At 35.9% G+C, this 15,870-nt stretch overlaps 1 protein-coding gene across 9 annotated transcripts in view; it reads left to right on the forward strand.

Annotated features, from left to right (window-relative positions):
• The window catches only part of LOC149791252 (uncharacterized), a 246,955-nt gene that overhangs the window by 81,852 nt on the left and 149,233 nt on the right, over positions 1-15,870 (forward strand). Inside the window, exon 1 of one of the 9 annotated variants that reach the window (XM_089969733.1) lies at positions 1,371-1,515. The exons of 7 other annotated variants lie outside the window; for them this stretch is intronic. The gene's annotated coding sequence lies outside the window, so the exon portion shown is untranslated. Of the gene's footprint in view, positions 1-1,370; positions 1,516-9,018; positions 9,496-15,870 lie in introns of those variants that run through there. One more of the 9 variants, XM_089969731.1, reaches the window with a different exon arrangement.

Below are 15,870 nucleotides of genomic sequence, written 5' to 3' on the forward strand. Positions count from 1 at the left end.
GTAAAAAATAAATGTGTATGTGTGTGTGATTTGGATTTTTGATGTAGCTTTAACAAGTTACAGTCATATCATTTCGATGTTTGCAAGTGTGGCAGTCTATTGTGATGTCTAGCACTGGGGCATCATAATATAGTTAAATAGCAAAAATAAATGTACATTTTATATATAGATTACAACATTTATTCTCAGCTTACGCTTTGTTGCCACTTACATAGCAGAAGTTATGCTTATATCTCTCTTGGGGTTGCCATGTGTGATACTGTTGCTCCTGAATATTATCCTATTTGTTTTCACTCTGAGAATACTGTGTCAAGTCAAAGTTTCACATCAATCATACTCTATTGCTCCAGCTTATTATTCTATTCCTTTTTGCTAACTAAAGAATCTTTGCTTAGAACTTGGAGATGTCAAGAATTTAAAAAGAGCACATATTTCTTAGGGAAAAAGAATTAATCCTTTTCGAATCCAAGTAATTTGAAATAACTCGTACACCTTCCAGTGTAAAGAAAAAGCCCAACTACTACTGCGAATATCTCTCCAAAACAAATGTTATATCATATTCTACAATGCAAAAAGGGGGGCACGTGATCATGTTCCAGAACCTTGTCGAAATTATATACTTGTGAAAGATCACGTATACCCAGTGTGGCCCTGACAAAAAGCAATCATTTTAGAAATAAAAAATATATAAAAATTGTTTACATCTTAAATCAGTAGTCCCATCATGACCTTGACAACAACCATTCATTTTAAAATAAAAATAGAACTTATTTACGTGGTTGCTACTAATTTTGAATCAAGGTCAGGAGTTAGGTCAACACCTGGTGTTTACAAAATGAACAGTCAAGGTAAAACTATTTTCTGGAAAAAGTATCATCTCCAGTGAATAAATGTACATTACAATAGCATGTAATGAAAATTTAAAAAAAACAAAAACTAACAAACAACAATTAAATTGAAATAAATATATATTAGATCAGATATAATGAAATCAAATATACATAACAAAAGGGCAATGCATTTTAGGAATACAGGGCAATGCCATTTTGGAATACAGGGCAATGCGATTTTAGAATAAAGGGCATTGCTGTTTTTGGAATTCATGGCATTGCCACTTTAGAGTACAGGGCAATGCTTTTTTTTATTGAAATCTCTGGTGCATGTAGTTTATGTTGCATAGCAACACAAGTACAAAATTTATATTGTAGTTGCAGTGTGCACTATATACAGAGGTAATAATGTGATAGATTGATTCCATTTAGTTTCCAAGGTGTGGCCTTTTCTTCCTGGTTTTATCAGTTGATGCTCAGCCCTCTAAGATTTGAAAGGTTAGTCGCGGCAGTTAGAATGACATTGCACAACTGAAAATTATGTGAAATTGTACAGAATTGTAAACAGATCCGAGTATGCTACACATAACAGTTCTGAAGCTATGGCTGGTGCAGATCAACTTAGTAACGCATTACATGAGGACCATTTTGACTGATTTACCACTGTAATAGGTTGGCAATTTTGGTAAGCTTTTCATACATTTTAGTGGTGTATGGTTCGCTGGTTCAATGGATGAAATGATGATTGATGGAAAGACAGGCATGAAAACTACCTGTACAGTGAAATCTCCATTTACAAGAGATTTACAGAACTTCCTGGTCCAGTACTATCCTGTGTCATTAATTCAACTCCTATCATCTGACTGACATGTTAAGGTAATCCTATGTAAAAATCAGTGACATGTTGAGGTAACCTATGTAAAAATCAATGTACAGAGTTGATTATTTGGTGTATCTTATACAGTGGTCACAATATATGCGTCTTGCATAGAAGATCACATTGTGATATCTATCCAGTACAAAGGTCACAATAGATGTATCTTGTACATTATAATATCCGTCTTGTACAGAAATCCATTTATGGTATGTATCTTATGCAGGGATCACAGTATATGTATCTTACACTCAGGTTACAATGTATGTATCATATATAGAAGTCACATTATTATATCCGTCTTGTACAGAAATCCCTTTATGGTATGTATCTTATGCAGGGATCACAGTATATGTATCTTACACTCAGGTTACAATGTGTGTATCATATACAGAGGTCACCATGACATGTATCTTATAAAGAGGTCACATAATATGAATCTTGTGCACTGGTCCTGATATATTTATTATAAATAGAAGTCTTTATATGGTATGAATATGTATCATGATACATGTACCTTAATGTTATTTTGAAGTTGCAATTTTCCTTGGGTACCAGATGAAAGCTGACTTGGGTCATGGCTGTTACAGATCACAATTTGTAGGGACCAACAAGCAGTGGTTCTTCTGCAGAGACAACTTAGACCTTTTACCACATCAGAAATTTAATTTAATTACAAAAAAATTGCCAGGCAAGACCAAGATAAAATGATACCCATAAAAATACAAGTATGTACAGTATTTTTTTTTTTTCTTCATCCAATCAGAATCCTGATGACCATGAATTTGTCATATCTTAGTACTTGGTTGCAAATTATTTCAGTAAATGCACCATGCATTTCATTGTAGATTCTAAATTCAGTATGAAAAAATTGAAACAGACTGCAGATAATAATTTCATGTTCTTCCAAGCTGCGTTTCTTCACCCACAAAATATGTGTTTAACACATTAACCCCTGGAGCTTTCTGTCATTTTTGCCTGAAAATCGACTAGGAAACACATTTTGAAAGCTATTTCTGAATAGACTCGAAAACACCAAATCCCCGGTCATCTTTCAATAACATATTGCCTAGTGGTATTAGAAACATTGTTTTTCATTGGCTATTTGACTCACGCATGAGCAGAGGGGTAAAAGTTGGACTTCTTTTTTTTTTGCTAAACGGAGCCATTATTTTTGTATGGAGACCACTCTTTATTCCAAATCCCCATCTTATCCTACTTTTTGCAAAGACTCCTTTGTCTGTTTGCAGTTCATACCAGTTTGCCTTACATCTGAGACCAAAAAGTCTAAAAACCGGACACAAAATTGGATTCTGACCACGTGCAAATTTTGGGTTGAAAAAAAGTCGGTTCCAAAAAATATGAGGTTTTTCTATCTGTGTTTTGTAGTGCAACTAGATATTCCAGGTTATTTGGTATCATTGTAGAGCTACACCTGTCTACCTTTATATAACACCACCCACTTTAGTGTATCATGCATGACCTTGACGCTACCGAGCTCGTCAGTAGGCTACTACCTGCTGCCCCGTAAAGTTGTCGCTAGGGGTTAATGTGTTAAAAGGTAACAAATGTTGTTCAATAAATTTTCATCAGCATTATCAGTAAATCAACTTGTTGGGTAATGTGATGAACAGGATGAAAGGTGGAATTAGATCTAGCAGAAACAAGTTAAACAGTTACTTTGACTGGGATGTTTATTTATAATTCAAAGGACTGATGAATGAAATGAGCACCCAGCACATGTACACAGAGTTCAACAATAAATATAACAAAATGATATTGTTGCTAACTGGATATGAAGAAAGTGTATTAATGTATTGATTTAAAATCAATGTAATTTATGAAAAAGTAGGATCAGTATGTGAATAATGGTCACACACATAGTGATGTTGATTTTATGGTTCAAAACCTAATATATGCATTGCATTAACATACATACATACTATTTATCTCATGGCATCTAGATGTACATAAGATTACAATTCACAGCTCCCAACAAATGGTAAGGAATAGGGTTCCACACTATGCTCACTTTGTGCATGCATGAGTGAGTGAACATGAATCAGTATTTCTAAATCCCCAAAGGGAAAAATAATACAATCCCAGGTAATGACCTATTGGGCAACAAAACCCATCATCATTTTCATTCATATATCATGCATGGGCATTTTAGTTAACACAAATCCTTACAGTATGAAGATTATGCATATTTTGAAAAAGATTTAATGATTAAACAGTCCTCTGGAAGTATGTAATTTATATATCTTAATTTGACTGGATAGGTCTTGCATTACTGAAAGTTGGATGCATGGGCATTTACACATTTACCATGCAGGAGTTTATGGGTTTGAACCCCAGCCAAGTCCAACCAAAGACTTAATAAAAATGGTACTAACAGCTACCTTGCTAGGCACTTAGCATTAAGAGGTTAGTGTTGTGACTGGTCGGCCTGTTGTCGGTATAATGTGACTGGGTGGGACTAAAGCTGTACCGATTAATTGGCCATACTCATAATCGGGTCGATTATTAGAACAATCAGTATAATCAGAATTGGCAGAAATAATCGATGCTGATGTAAACTAATTTCAAAAATATAAATTCAGTCATAACATTCATCTAAACACGGCTTGAATTTTAACTCCGAATTAAATAGTGAAAATTAAGGAAGAAACATTTGATTTGGGGGTTAATTGTAAGACAATATATTCTTAAAAGTAAATACTTTTTAAAACACTTGCTGTAAACTGCCACTTTTTGTCTGCACACAACAAATTATCAATACCATTTATGCACTCATCTCAATCACAGCAGCCAAACAGCCAATGAAACTTCGTGTGACTGTTGAACTTCCAGCATGCACATTAGCAGATAGCTAGGCAGATAGCTAGCAAAATTTCCAACTGCTACAAAACTATAACTCACTATAGTTAATCTGTTCTTTAGCCAGTCCTGCAATGCTGCTATCAACGAATAGCGGTCGGACGCTGAAGCAGTTGAACACTGACATACAGATATTGTGCAGCATTGATATTGTCATGCCAGTACCAGCGATGTTACCCCTGGATAACCCAGCTGCTGAGCTATTAAATATACTACCAAGATTATGCAAATTTCGAACTTGGAACACTCAAGTTTAGTCTGGAATTACTTCAGAGTAAATGCAGTTGACGAATCCAAAGCAAATTGTACACTTTGCAAAGCATTCATTTCCAGAGGTGGAAAGGATTCTACAAACTATACGACATCCAATCTTGTCCAGCACTTGTGATGCATGCACATCATCGAACATGGCCTGTTTCTGGCAGATAAAAAAGAAAAGGATGCTGCACAGATAACCTCAGTAGATGGAGCAAGTCCTCGTACTCTGACTATTGACGCCACGCTGAACCGAAAGCAGCCATTGGCATTTGACAACTCGATAGCTAATTACTGGCACAAAGCTATTGCAAAGCTCATGGCAGTAGATGTGCAACCATGTTCCGTTGTTGACGACATTGGATTTTGACGTATGATGGCCAAGGCAGAACCGCTCTGTAAAATTCCAAGATGGAAGTACTTTTCCACATCATTGATAGCTGACATGCATAAGGTGATACAAAGCAAGGTGTGTGATTTAGTTTCTGCCCAATCTGACCTAAGATTGACCTCTGACGCATGGTCAGACCCGTCCATCGACATAGCCTTGTTCAGTCTTACGGCACACTGGCTGACGGAAGACTTTCAGCAGAAACATGTAATTTTAGCAGCAACGCTTAATTTGAATCACACACAGGATAATATTTCGCAAGCAAACTGGGCAAATTAAGCAAGGAATACAACATTCCCAAAACTCAGATCCATGTTCTATTGCGTGACGGAGGTGCAAACATAGCTAAAGCAGTGTGTCCGGCTGAAATCGTCAGCATCAGCAGTTTTACACACATGCTGCAGCTCATTGTCAGTGATGGCATTCTTTCGCAATGAGCTGTCAAAGATGTTTTGGCGATTTTGCAATCCATAGTCAGCAAGTTCTGGCACTCCATACTGGCACAACAGCATCTCAAAGGGCAGCAGAAAAAATTTGGCGTTGCCCATAACAAACTCATCCAGGATGTCCAAACACGCTGAAATTCTACTTGCAATATGCTGGCTTCATTATATGAACAAAATCAAGTCTTGGTGGCTATGAAATGCCTAGCCTACCAGCTCAACAGTTGGTCTTGATTAACAATATTGTGGACATGTGACTAACAATATTGTGGACACACGATTAACAATATTGTGGACACGTTAGGCCCATTTGCGGACATTACCAACTAAGTAAGTGATAGCCAAACATCAGTATCCATCATTCTTCCTATGCTCAAAATACTTTGAATGTTGCTGGCTCGAGAGCTTGAATCAAGTCAAGGTATTCAGACAATGCACCGTGATATATTGATGTCACTAAACACAGTCTTGGCAGACGTTGCCAGCAACAAGAAGCTTGTCTTGGCCACCATCTTGGATCCACAATTCAAACATCGCCTAATCAGCAAAGAATTACTTGTGACCAGATCCAAAGAATGGATTGAGCAGAATGCATCATAGTTGTGTTAGCTGACAAGCAGGAGGAACCCCGACCCAAAAAAAAACAAACTGAAACTGAAACAAATGCCACTGGACCATCAGCGTCGCATCTTAGGGATTTGTTTTCTGTGGCCTGTGATTAACCTGTCCATGCCGTCAACGAAACAACCTACTTGGATGACGCCATTGATCGATGCTTGAATTGTATCTGGCCAGCCCTCTGTTGCCATGAGAAGAATATACTACTGGTGGAGCACTCACAGGTTTCAGTTTCCTTACTTGGCCAAATATAGCTTGACGGTATTTGTCTGCACCAGCTTAAAGCGTTCCGAGTGAGCAGCTGTTTAGTGGTACAGGCCAGTATGTTTCAGATTTTTTTAGATCGTTACTTGGCGAGAAGGGAGAAATGTTACTGTTGCTTAAATACAACCTACCTCAACTATTCTTTCAGTATTAGCTGCAGCCAGCGTATAGTGACATCTAACTTTAGTCTTAAAGCATGCATATTATTAATTTTATAATTGGGCTATCGTTATTAACATTTTTTAATTATTTATTGAAATCTAGTAATGGTGACCTGCATCACTGAACATAAGTTAAAAGACTAGCTTAATGCATTTTCATTCATTTATATCTTGAATTGGCAAACCTTAAGTTTTATCAGTGTTAAAATTAAAGTTTTTCAAGTTTTATGTTTGTCTGATCGTTGTTTCCTATAAATTGCAATATACTTCTTATCAGGTTTCTGTTTGTTTTTGTACAGAAGTTCAAATTCACTTGCCGCATACACAACCTTGATATAACTCACGCCAAAATACTTTTATACTAATAGGTTTATGTTTCTGAACTAGTCATTGTTATAAAATAAATAATAATGAAATAATTGGTCTCATATTCGGTATCGGCAATTTTAATAATCGTCTTTACACAGTATCAGCATAATCGGCAAAAAGTGACATCAGTACAGCTTTAGGTGGGGCATCATACTACATGTCTTCGGCATGATGCCACAGTGCTAGACATCACTATAAACTGCCACACTGCAGACATCGTAGCGATATGATTGTTATAGCTACCTGAAAGATCTAAAACACACACACACACACACACAACTAAACAAAGATGTTTACATGTTTAAGCATTGCAGCACCAGGTTTAGTATATGACCTAGTTGGCAGCTATCAACCCCAACTACCGCTTTGTATCGAGGGAGACCTGTACTTGATTGCAGCTTTGCTATTGAATCCCTTATCTGAACCAGAATAAAACCCAAGATACAGCGCTTCATTTAAATCCATTGTTCATGTCAGCCATAGAAATATAGGCCGTGTTAGGAATAAGCCCGCCTTGTTCACAGTTTCTTTGAATGAGACTTTGTCAAAATTGTGCACATAACACAAAATTATGGACATAATGTAATTGGTTTACAAAGCCAAAAACTTAATTCAAGTGAAATAAATTAATTAGCACTAATGGAATTAAATATATTTAATGAATTTAAGAGGGGGATACAAGAGCATAAGAACATACTGGTGTTATTACAAGGGTAGGAATACAGAGGGGCTATATCATATGGAGAGGGACTGCTATCTTGCAGTCTTATCCATGAATTGAAATAATACTGCAAAATATAGTTCGATGCTGTTTATCTGAGGCAAACTGTTTCTGCTAAAAGCAAAGGGGTTAATTACAGAATAACTTGAAATAAATCATTTCCAGTTCATGGGGTCATATTTAGTAAACAGTAGGAAACACAGATGACATATGACAAAAACAGATGACACGTGTGAAATCTGATTGTATGTGTATTGTATTCATTTTGAATTCACTAAGTTTGGTTACTGGATAAAATAGCTTTTAATTCAACACCACATATCTTGGCCAAACTTGGCTTGGTTTTGCAGCCGAAGCGATGAAAATTAACCATTAAAAAAATAAAAGAATATTGATTTGGGGGTCCCAAGGTCAAAGTCAACATTCACAATGACTCAGAGAAGACTAACTTTTGTACGATAAGTTTAGAGTCATTGAGACTGTAGATGGCTTGCACTTTGGACAAGAAATTGATTTAGTAGTAAAATGGTTGAACGTCAGTAATCACTACTAAAAATTGCAGAACTTATTGGATCAGATACTGGAGGCAAGTCTGATTCCCAGAAGCTCACATTAAAACTGTGGGGATTGTGTATATAAAATGACAAATGATTTTTCTATTCAGAAAAGATAGGATTGCTGTAAGCTGTCTATTTATCTTTTACTATAAAAGGCAATGACCTAGCAAGTACAGCCCAAGTTTAGCCTCTGAATGTAGTTGACTTTGTTTTTACTTATTATGAACTATACAATACTTTCTCCCTCTGCTTCCTACAAATATTGTATTCTAACCTCCTTTGGTGTGTTGTACATATTGTATACCTATATCTTTCATGCAGATAAGTCAGCCATTTGCTACCTACAGGTTATGGGGATTGATGTTTAAGATTATCCAACTTCTGACAACAAAAATATTAGGATTTTGAAGGTGGTTTAGCTTCAAGGTTCATAGACTTTCAAGAGACAAATTAGGAGGCCTATTTATTGGAGAAGATTAATTTCAGTTTCATAGGCTCCTGACTTGGCCTCTTCCATTCCAATAGCACACCACACTGGGCTTGTATTGGTCTTTCTGTACATGTGACTCTATTATCATAATCAGCTGGGTTGTGTAAACATACTGTACAACCTCTCATCAGGAGCCACTTACAAAGAGAATCATTTTGGATGTTAATGGGAGATGTATGTTTACAGGGGCTAGCTTGTATGTGGAAATTACTTTTGGGTAAACATAATCCAGGTTGGATTTGAAAGTTGTCACTTTTGATGGGAGGTGACCACTGTGTCCGGTTGTCCACATTTAAGCTCTGTTGTCAACTTATGGGAGACTGTGGTACAAGGGGAGGCTACATGATAATTGATCAATACAAATCAGCTGATCAGTATAAACAGAGCTGGCCCAGTACTGCCTGCCTTTTATGCTTGAAGCACTTCTGTTGGGAACACTTTACAAGAATCTGTGCCTGTGAATCTGTCTGTCAGTGCAGTCAGCTGATTTAGTATAAATGCTTGGTTTTTTGTTTGACATGTATATCATCTTTAGATGTGGGAATCTACTCACCACTGTGCACTGAATATTTCTGATGCAATGTTTTGTTGCAGCTGACTGTAATCAGTGGATAAATCAAAATGAGATCAGCAGTTTAACAGGTAAGGTTACTGTCTAATACATGCATAGTCATGGTAGGTTTCTGTTTATCTAGCAGCTTATTAAAATTATGTTACACATATATTTTGCCCTTTTTGCATCAAATTATATTTTGCTCAGTCATGAAATGTATGTATGTATATATGTATGTATGGGTGGGTGGGTGGGTAGGTAGGTAGGTAGGGTTTAAAACAATCAAGGTTATAAAGTGCTTACCAGAAGCAACATTGCAGAATTGGTAAAGGCAAAAACCATGCCAAAAAAAAGCAGAGGCAGACAGTGAAAAGTAAATATGTGCCATGAGACAAAATGACCCACTACTCCAACAAGCACACACTACTCCAACAAGCACAAAACATGTGTTTTGTTTGTGTGCTTTTATACACAGTAGTACATGTACATCAGAATTATATTATGCTGAGACAGTACAGATATTTGCATGCCCCCACTTCCCCATCCCCAACACATCACTGTCTGATCTCAGCCGCCTTCTGGTCACATTTACATTATTGTAACCATTAAGCCATGATGGCTTTCATACAAAACAATGATCAAGGTCAAACAAGAGAAAATTGTTAACATACAAGGTCAGAATTTTTCGATATAAACTGCACTCGTTGCCTCCATTATTTGGTTCTTATGACTTGCAGGAGGATACATCGAGCCTGTTCTTTACCCCATGCTGAAATTACTGGAAAAACCAATTTTGTTGAAACTGTTGGAATCTGTCAGTCTCATCTTTCACATCCAAGCCAAGCAAATAACATGGCAATAACAGTTGACAAGGAATATGGTTGTATGTATTGGGCAGTGATAATGGAATAGTCATTAGTTATCCTCACTTGACGTGATGTGTTGATGTGATTTGGATTTTTAATGTAACTTCAACAATTTTTCAGTCATATCGCTATGATGTCTGTAATGTGGCAGTTTATAGTGATGTCTAGCACTGGGGCATCATGCCACAGACATGTAGCATGATGTCCCACCCAGTCACATTATCCTGACACCAGGCCAACCAGTCCTAATACTAACCTCTTAATTCTGAGCGCCAAGCAAGGCAGCTGTTAGTACCATTTTTTTAAGTCTTTGGTATGACTTGGCCGGGGATTGAACCAACGACCTCCCACATCCTATGTGGATGCTCTAACCACTAGACCACCGGAGCGGTTCCCTCACTTGACAGATGCATACATAATAGAAGTATATGATTTAAAGTTGAATCACAGTTATATATATCTAATTTATGCTAGGTCATGAAGTACAGGATATTCAGAGAGAAATAATCTTGATATTTCACTGAAATGAAGAAAAAAAAAAACCCACTGGCCATAAGTATACATGGATAACATTATGTACATGAAATTTGAAGATATTTGTAGCGTAGATACTTGTGCATCTTGCGGTAAATATGGTCACCTCCAGTAAAGATGGCTCAAGTTCAGATGCAAGGTGCAAGGTGCAGATAATTTATTTTCTTTATATGCTATTTTACTTCGAATTGGGAAGGAGAATTATGTTACTGTGTATATTGTCTAAGATAATAATCACAAAACACAACAGAACATAACCTCTGATATCTCGCAGGATCCAGTAAGAAATTGGGTACTTCAGTATTCACACGGTACACATTGCTAGCCAATATATTTTAGCATAAAATAAAAAGAAAATTTGATTGATTTGAGTGATTAATGGATATATTTGATCTTGTGGATGAAAAATTAAATGTTTACACCCACACAAATTATATCATGTAGCATCTATTATTGATTCACAATTGCTATTTTAATTTGTAACTTTTAAAGCTGTTTGACCAATTTGCACATGATTTTTCAGGGTTCATAGGGCATCAGTACCTTTAAGATTTTCTTCCTGAATGTCAATCCACAATACAATATTGCCAGTGTTACTAGAAGTAGAACAAAAATCTTTAAATGACTTGTCAAAAACTACTTGAAAGATTTTGACCAAATTTGAAGTAAAAATTAATCAGGCATAGATCACTTTCAGTTGTATACAAACGTAGACAAGCCACATTCAATTTTATACCAGTGTAGATGAGCCACATTCAATTTTATATCAGTGTAGATGAGCCACATTAGATATGGTTGCTGTTACTAAAATCAGAAAAACTTTTAACTTGTAAAACAGACCACTCGACATAATTTGACCTAATTAGAAAGTATCCTGGCATTAGATGATTTTCAGTTTTGTACCCCCAAAAATGATACCACTTTGACAAAGAAACTGGCAGCCATTGCTAAAAGAAGAAAAACTTATAAATAGCTCCATCTAAAAAATGACAATAGAATTTGACCCAGGTGTGAGAGATATTATTCTGGCATAGACGTCTTTGAGTTTTATACAACTGATGCTGCTCCACAATCAAATAGGATCATCATTCCAAAAGATTTTAAAACCTCAAAATAATCTCTTAGAATAATAATAATAATAATAATAATAATAATGCTTTATTTATAGAGGGTGACTCATTAGTCAAGGACTATTCTCCCTAGAGGCCCTCTTAAGGAGAGTATAACAATGCACATTATATGAAGATGGCAGTAATTACTGTTTATTTTAACATGTTTAGTATTAAAATACTAAATTCCATTATCTATTAGAAACATGTACATGCTCATGATATCTTTTCTTAAATACTCTAATATTTTCAGCAGATTTTACATGTAGTGGAAGCTTATTCCCCAGAAATGTACCAGAGTATTGAAAACTCTTTTTAACTTGCTCTGTTCTTGGTTTTGGTATTAGAAGGTTTCCATGTGATATTGATCTCAGCTGGTATTGTGTTGAAAAAGGCCTGAATAAGTCCTGAAGATATTCTGGGGCAGTTCCATGTAGACATTTATATAAAAGAACTGCCTTGTGAAAAGCTATCCTGTCATATATTGTGAACCATTTGAGTTCTGTAAATAATGCTTTTGAGGGATGATCAACAGATGCATCTAAAATTTACACGTGCTGCTCGTTTCTGAAGTTTATAAATCCTGTCAAGCTCAGATTTAGCACAGTTTCCCCATACATTAGAACAATAATCCATTGTTGGAAGAATATATGACTTGTAGTATAGATTGTGAGTTTCCATAGGTAAATATTTCTTGATTCTGCTGAGAAGGGAATTTTGGATGACAGTGTTTTACGAAGCTTATCAATATGGTCATTCCATAATAAATTATTATCTACAGACACACCTACAAGCCTTTCATGTTTGACATTTTCTAATGGATGATTATTTATTGCAAGAGATAGTTTTGGGTTCCCTGACTTGTATAACGTTTGTGATGTCCCCAAAATCATACATTTTGTTTTACCTTCATTAATTATCATCCTGTTTTGTTGTGCCCAGTTTTGGACTCTAATAAGGTCTGAGTTTAATCTCATTTGGATAACTTCAGTATCAGAACTAGATGTATACAAGGTTGCATCATCTGCAAACAAATCTGTGTTTGTGGATTCATTATTGAATGGTAGATCATTGATATAGATAAGAAGAGAATAGGATTCCTGCACGGTTCTGGAGTTGTGGATAATGTTTCTAGTATGAAAATTGCTTTGCTGGAAATTTGTATTTTTGGGTATGGAAAAAGTCTGGAATCTATTTTTAAATTTGTTTCAGGAACCCTGTTAAAATCATTCTTCAAAATTTGACCAAATTTGACGAAACATTTGGAATTCAACTAAACCCTTGACGTAACTCCTCCCAAAATGAGGGGCCTCTCCTGTCCATCCTGGCACTCACATCATGAAATATCACATGTATGCAAAACATTATTGAAAATTTAAAAAAAATACATTTTTTTCACACCATGCTGCCTGTTTTAGTATATTTATTGTATACTGCCTGTTTTCATTTGACTGTAAGATGATCTCTTTTCTAATTTCACAGTGTCCCTTCGATTCTTTCACCAGGGTTGGTTGGCTTCAGTGTTTGAAGCTTGTCCACATTGATTATAGTGTGTGTGCTCAGATGAAATTCCCAGAAAAAATTACAGTGATAAGTTGATTATGGTTGGATTATTTAGCTCAGTCATCATAAAACAGGGTCCATTTGTCTTTTGTGTTAAAGTTTGTTGAGATTTCTATGTAATGTGATATCTTCCAAAGCTAAAATGGCAAAAACCGAAGCAGTTGAAATATCACACAAAATTAAGTGATGGATGGAAGGGGGAATTTCAGTTGCAGGAATCAAGTTCAGAGGATATTAATATGCGTTTTATTCTTCCTGTTACACTGATTTGAGTCTATGCTGGCAAGATTGACATTATGTGCCATGCAGCAGTTTGCAGCATGTTAACACATTAACCCCTGGAGGTTTTTGTCATTTTCGCCTGAAAATCGAGTAGGAAACACATTTTGAAAGCTATTTCTGAATAGATCCGAAAACATCAAATACCTGGTGATCTTTCAATAACATACTGCCTAGTTGTGTTAGAAACATCATTTTTCATTGGCTATTTGACTCGCGCATGAGCAGAAGAGTAAAAGTTGGATTTTATTTATGTTTATTTTTGTTGTGCTAAATGGAGCCATTATTTTTCTATCGAGACCACTCTTTATTCCAAATCCCCATCTTGTCCTACTTTTTGCAATGGCTCATCTGTCTGTTTGCAGTTCATACCGGTTTGCCTTAGATCTGAGACCAAAAAGTCTAAAATCTAGACACAAAATCGGATTCCTACCACAGGTGAATTTTGGGTAGAAAAAAGTCTGGTCCAAAAAATGAGGTTTTTTAGCTGTATTTTGTAGTGCACCTAGATATTCCAGATTATTTGGTATCATTGTAGAGTTACATCTGTCTACCTTTCTATGATACCACCCGCTTTAGTGTATCATGCATGACCATGATGCTACAGAGCTCGGCAGTAGGCTACTACCTCCTGCCCAATTAAGTCGTCGCTAGGGGTTAATGTGTTAAATGCCACAACAAATACACCATCACCAATATCCATGTTCACAGAATTTGCATCAAATGTAGATAAAAATGTTTGCCAAATACTGTTTGCTAACTTTATAAATTATAACCACACATAATTTCCCAATTACTTTAGTAAATCTAGTCAAAATAATGTTTTTTGAATTGGAAATCCCACTAAAATCCTCATATAAATGGACAAAAAATACTTTCTATACTCTTTGACACTTGGGTCATCATGGGATAAGAAAGTCAAGAACATAAGCCATGATATAAAATTACCATTTTCATTCAAAATGCTTCTTTTGAAGTCACACAAAAAGTTCAAAACTTGAATAACTTTTCAAAAATGCACAACATAATTTGACCATATTTGACAGAAGGAGTTGAAGCGTGAAGACCTTTTACATTGCTATTGTGTAAATCTGCTATCAAAATTGCTGTTAAAGTTGAAAAACATTTATGCATGTACAACTTTGCCTCGAAAGAGCACTTAACTGAATTTTGACAAACTTTGACAGAAGGCATGCTGACATAGAGACCTTTTATTATTGGTTAATGAAATGATACTGAAGTGCTGTAGGCTCCACCATTGTTATGGTTGATTTTAGGTTGACTGAATTAAATGCATCTCACTAATTGCCAGTGTTATGGTTGGTTGATTTTAGGTTGAGTGAATTGAATGCATCTCACTCATTGCCATTGTTGTGGTTGATTTCAGGTTGACTGAATTGAATGCATCTCACTCATTGCCATTGTTGTGGTTGATTTTAGGTTGACTGAATTGAATGCATCTTACTCATTGCCAGTGTTATGGTTGATTTTAGGTTGACTGAATTGAATGCATCACTCATTGCCATTGTTATGGTTGATTTTGGTTCAAGGAAATGAATGCATCTTACTCATTGTCATTGTTATGGTTGATTTTAGGTTCAAGGAAATGAATGCATCTCACTCATTGCCATTGTTATGGTTGATTGTAGGTTCACTTAATTAATTAACCTTATAGCAGATCATACATGCGACCACATAAAAGTCTTTATCCGTTAAAGTTTTGTCCATGTTTTGGGAAAGGAATAAATCTGATTTCTCCATTTAGATGATCTGGATAGCGACAGAATTACAAGGCTCACATTGACTTATTTTTACCCTTATCAATCGTGAAATCAACAAATCATTGTAAATTTTTTAAATACTTACCATAATCAATTCATTTTTGCCACAAGCAGCTTGTCGGAGGAAAATGGTGGATGTAAGCAGTGCCTGGAGGTGTGTCTAATTTACGCTCTCTGATTGGTTAATTGATCAGCATGATTGGCAAGTGGCAATAGGTCATTTGAATGCATGTCACTCATTGCCATTATGGTTGATTTTAGGTCGTCTGAATTGAATGCATCTCCCTCATTGCCAAAGTCATGGTTGATTGGTTCAACTTTTAATTATTTTG

Source organism: Sinohyriopsis cumingii, chromosome 9 (assembly GCF_028554795.1).
Source record: "Sinohyriopsis cumingii isolate HCF-2022 chromosome 9, ASM2855479v2, whole genome shotgun sequence".
NCBI lineage: Eukaryota > Metazoa > Mollusca > Bivalvia > Unionida > Unionidae > Sinohyriopsis > Sinohyriopsis cumingii.